The sequence below is a fragment of the Euprymna scolopes genome, chromosome 17 (assembly GCF_053919585.1).
Source record: "Euprymna scolopes isolate OS-2025 chromosome 17, ASM5391958v1, whole genome shotgun sequence".
Taxonomy (NCBI): Eukaryota; Metazoa; Mollusca; class Cephalopoda; order Sepiida; family Sepiolidae; genus Euprymna; species Euprymna scolopes.
The window spans coordinates 254,438-260,437 of NC_136498.1; positions in this window are offsets into that span (position 1 = coordinate 254,438).

The window sequence follows — 6,000 nt, forward strand, 5'->3', positions numbered from 1 at the left end:
GACAGAGCCACATTTGAACCAAGACTATCAGTCTTCTTGGCAGTTGAAGTTGGGATGACCTGCTTTCCTTGATATAAGTCCATTTGCAAACAATATCCAGTAATCCAACAACACAAAACCCATTGTTTGAATCCAAACCTTATAGGTTTCCCTCTTATAAACTATTTCAGAGTACTTCTTCCATAATATCTTACAATCTGTTTATCAATTGACAGTAGTTTTGAAAATATGCTGAACTGCTTGAACTTCTTATTTAGAGTATCATCTAATGGTCAAATTTTAAATCCTTTGTCATTCTTATTTTCTTCCACTGTTTTATTATTGACAAAGTGAAGAAACTTTTTTATAGAGAGAAATCTATTTCTTGGCATTGTTTTCCAAACGATTTGGGTTTCAAGATCTTCATCTACACTCCAGTAATGACGCTCGCTTGGTAATTTGTGATAACCTAACTGAAAATAGAATATTTATGTAATTTTTCAAACAGTTGTTAGAAATAGTAAAACCACGCTTATTTTTTGGCATAGAGTAGTGTCAAAAACATTTTTAAAATTTCTGGTGGGCATTTGTTCTTCAGTTTTTCTTTTATTGCTTTCATTTTGCCTTCAGCTCCATCAGCAGCTTCAGTTCCAAATTTTGAGAAAATAGATTTGCTTTCTTTCCAAGATAAATGAGATATTTGTTGACGTTTCTGTTTGTTTTCATTAGGATTTATGTCTTCATTATCGTACTGATGAAGTTCTACAGTTCCTGGGACATCATGCAAAACACAGCTTAGTCTCTATTATCACCATCTAATATTTCATCATCAAAATCTTCTTCGTCTGTCAATTCACTTACAGGCAGAAGTATATTAATCATATCAACATAGGGCTGCTGATCAGGTAAGTTTCTTTCTTCTGCATAACTCATGGCGTCATGAAGCGAGTCGAACGACTTCTCTGGAAATGATGCCATTATCTGAAAAGCAAATTACTGAATGAATAAAATGCTATATATGGCTAAAGCTATAAAAATAAATGCTATCAAAACCATAATCAATATTATCAATATTTACATTGAAGCAATGTAAATGGTTATGAAATTGCAGATTTAGATATAAATGACCCAAAATATCTATTACTTATAAAAATATAACTGATTATAAATGTAAGTAGAATGTTAAATTTATGTGTAAAGTATTCAGAAAGTACAAAAAACTAATTTGCAACACGTTTTCAAAAAGGCCCAGAAAGAAAGAAGTATCCCTTGCAACACAATGTTCTTTTATACGTGACACAAACAGGAAAATTATATTGTGCACGAGCCCATGATCCTTTTTTTGAGACCGGATTTTTAGGGCATGCTACATACACATTTTAGCATATATGGGTATACATACACATTTTATATATGTAGTTTAAACATTTATAAACATAATATAAAAATATCAACTAGGTGTGAGCAATACTTACAGAGAAAATATTGAATGAAGTGATCCAATTTGACTACTGGTCACCCTTTCCACAATTTCTATAATAAAGTGATTTGCATAACAACATTGTTGCCAAATTGTTACAAAAACCTGTAGAATGCTTAATATACATGTAGATATTTAGTGTTAATTAAAATTATTTCTGAAAAATCTAACTGTTCAGTAAATATTAAACATTTTATGTGTGATCCTTAAAAAAACAAAGCATTGGCGTTAATAGGTTAAAAGTATTCATAGAAACCAATAATAAAAAGTTTGCATTGTATTTCATTTGTATAAAAACATTGACGACTCTGTAATGTTGATCTTTTTTTTTCTTTTTTATGTAGGCATCACCATTTATCAAGGCCAAGAGGCCACTCGAGGATAAGGGTTAAACACTGTACAGTAGAAATTGGACAATAAAGTAATCGTTAGTAATGGAAATTCGGTAAATTTGTTAACTTATATGGAACGGCTCATCAAAAACTTGTTTACGTTAGACTTGAAGACAACCATATTGTAGTCAGCTGGAAAGCAGGAAAAAGGGAGATAATTCCATAGTCATGCAGTTCTAAGAAAGAAGCTTTGCTCATGGAATCTACGTTTGGGTTTAGGCACAGATAAAGAGTGCGGGAAATTAGTGATAGTGTTTTCTGCTAGACGGGTCTTTCTTGTGAAAGTTTGGCAAAGGGGGACCATAGATTGAAGCTCAGTTGAGCACTTGCCATGAAAATAACGATAAAGCAGAGACAAATTCACAACATCTCTTCCGTGCGAAAGAGGTTGCAGAGAAAAGAAAAGGACATCCCCTATGAAGCTACAAAGTCTATTTTGAACTCTATCAAGGCAGGATAAGTCCTTTCTAGCAGCTCCTGTAAGATGTGGCAACAGTACGCCATCCTTGGACGGACTGGCTCTTATATAGATAGAGAATTGCCTCCCACCATTTTTCTAGCAGCCTTGGCAACGGATTTAATGTATGTGTTCCATTTAAGATCAGGAGTAAAAGTCAAGCCCAGAAGCTTGTCAAAACATGAGGCCTCTCCAAGACGAGAGCCATTCATTTCAATTGACGCCAGATGGGGATCAGAGTGTTGATGATGTAAAGATAAAAGCTTGGTTTTAGATCCATTAAAAGTAACAAGCCACCTCTTTCCCCATTGTACCACTCGCTCAAGATCAGAGGAGAGAGAATCAGAGAGAACTTGGTCGTTTACGGTTTTAGATGTACTACCATAGATAGTAATGTCATCAGCATAAATGTCTATGAATGATGTAATGATGAAGATCATTAATATAGATCAGGAAGAGAGTAGGGCCCAGGATGGACCCCTGAGGAACTCCAGCATTAATACAGTGAGCTTCTGATTTCTGCCCATCAACCACTACTCTTATGAACCTGTCAGAGAGAAATGATTTAATAATTGAGAAAACATTTCGAGCTATACTGTAGCTGGAGATCTTGTGGAGTAAACCTTTATGCCATACTCTATCAAAGGCCTTTGATATGTCAAGAACAATTGCCCTAGAAAAGTAGCCTCCGTCAAGAGATTCGCTAATCTTATGAGATATAACTGTAAGCACATCTGCTGTAGATCTAGCAGAACGGAAACCATATTGCATGTCACTAAGAAGGTTATTTTTGCTGAGATGGTTGATTACTTTTCTATTTAACACAGATTCCAGCCACTTACTCATGACGCACAGGAGACTTATTGGCCTGTATTGAGAGGGAGATGAGCGATCACCTGAATTCTTAAATACAGGGCATACTGATGAGATTTTCCAGAGTGATGGGAAGCAATTCTCCTCAAGACAACATTTAAACAGTTTTGTAAGTATGGGCGCTAGTTCTGGTTGAAGTCTTTTGAGTACTATAATTGGAATACCATCAGGGTCGGTTGCTTTACTGGAATGAAGGTTTTTGATTAGCTTGGCAATATCACGTACAGATATTTGTATATCACAAAGCATGTTTTCTGATACATTGTGGGACATAAATTTTTTAAAAATTATCATTGTTTTTTTGTTATCTAAAAATTATCATTATCATTTTTTGTTATCTAATTTGTAAGCTTTTTCAAAACCCTTTAAATGTTCGACAGTTGATAGCAATATGATTGTATCAAATACAATATTTAAATTTCATTGGATATGAGTTCCAAACCGATATTATTAGAGGGATTTGAAAGCTTTAAAAAGACAACTGAGTATTGGTTGAATCAGTATAATTAAATAACTCAAGTGTTATTTATTCTGCACTTCAAATCACCAATTTCTCAGTTAAATTCGACACTTGTCAAAACTTCCAACTTTCAAATGTAACAATCTTTCCAGCTGACTTCCACACATCTGTGTAAGTAGCACGCCTTCTCTTAACTTGTTTCATGCTTGCTTCATGTCCGCTTTTATAGACCAGTCTCATTTGCATAAAAATTCAGTCACATGATTATTCACCATAAAACCAACTGTCTCATCATGTTAGTTTTCCTTTCTTTCTCTTTCATTTCATTCCACGAGTGACCCTTTAAATCATGCACATGTGCTAGTCAAGTAAGTCACGCATTTTTCTTACAGTAGGTAACACAGTGTTACCTACTGTAAGAAAAATGCGTGACTTACTTGACTAGCACATGTGTAGCATTGTGCCGTCGGATTCAGGGTTGTACTATTGTAATGTAAAGAACACGCAGAAAGGGTTGTAATCAATTGAATTCCTTCTAGTACACTGACAAAAAAAAAAGCTTAAACAGATATATAAATAAAAATAAAAAGGTTATGTAAATGTTTTTAAAAAGACACGTAATCACGTGAGCAGGATTTTTTCCTTCTTTTAACACGATAACAAGTAACGTTCTTATTTTTTATTATTTATCTATTTTTTAAAGAGTGCCACGTGCAAGTGGAGAAGGAAAAAAACAGAGTTATGCAAAATTTATGTCGAGAATTGTCTAAAGTTCCGACTTTTTTTTTGGCTTTCACTTTAATAAGAACATGAATTTATGAGGTGAATTTATTCAACACAATATGATTCAACTCAAAAAAATAAATAAAAGCTAACGTGAATTAAGATTAAAGTTAAGGTGTTATTGTGGACCCTCACCCCTTTTAAAAAACCTTGTTAAACTTTGTGACATATTTACATTCTATGGAGGTCAGGTGCGAACAAACACCCAATAATTTTATTATACCATATTATTTATCCAGGCTGGTTTGAATGAATTTGGGTAGTTCTACTTTGTTTATAACCATGTTTACTGGCGCTGTCATGTTTAACATTAATTTCTTACTAGGGTTGTTACTGGGTCGTAAATTGTTCTGTTTTTGCAGTTAATTGTAAGACCAAATTTATTTAAGAAGTCATGTCCGAGGGGGGGATTGGTGATATCTGCGACCACAAATGTCCAGGAAAATTACCTTCTCAAACTTGGTATTCCAATTTCCAGGTGTGCTTGGCCGTGGCATTTTATTCTCTCGCCATTAGCAGTCGTGAGTGATACCGGTGTTGGTTTTAACGTGACGCCGTTTAACATGGACGGCAGTATTATTGAGATACTTGCACCGGTATCTACTATGAATTTTATTAATGTTGTCCCTAATCATGCACTGATCTGTAGTAGTGGCGAACTCAAGGGGACGGACATGGTTTGCATTTCCGAGTCAGTTGGTGTTGGCGTAGGTGGACGTGAGCTTGGTAATATTTTTATGTTCTGCTTTTTACACCAGAGTTTGCAAGTTTAAGCTTGCTCGGCAAAGTATAGGTGTGCTCTACATATTTTTGTTTTTTATTCAGGAAAGTAGGGTTTAATGCCTATCAGTATATGAACGTTGCTTTTGTTTTTATCTTTTTTTTTTTTTACATGGAGGTCACCACTTATCAAGGCCTGTAGGCCATTCAGGGATAAGGGTTATTGCGTGTACAGTAATCAATGAGATAGTATTGTAGTAATCATTAGTATTGGAGGTTTGATAGAGTGCCTTACTTAAAAGGGCGGTTTGTCAGGTGTTTGTTTATGTTGTACTTGAAGGCATCCAAGTTGTAGTCAGGTGGGAAACAGGCAAACAGAAGAGAGTTCTACAGTCGTGCACTTCTTAGAAAGAAGCTCTGCTCATGGAATCTTTGTTTGGATTTAGGCACAGATAAAGAGTGGGGAAAATTATTGACAGTAGTTTCAGCCAGATGGGTGTTTCTCGTGAAAGATTGGTGAGGGGGGACGAGAGAGTGGAGCTCAGATGAACACTTGCCATGGAAATAACGATAAAACAAAGACAGGCTTGCAATGTCTCTTCTGTGGGAGAGAGGCTGCAGGGAAGAGAAAAGGGCATCCGCCACGAAGTCTGTTTTGTACTCTGTCAATGCAGGATAGGCTGTTTTTAGCAGTTCCTGCTCAGATGTGGCAGCAGTACTCCATCCTTGGACGTACTTGGCTTTTATACAGACAGAGAATTGCATCAGTAGGAAGATATCTTCTGGAGCGGTAGAAGGATCCCACCATTTTCCCAGCGTCCTTGGCAACAGACCTGATGTACGTGTTCCATTTCAG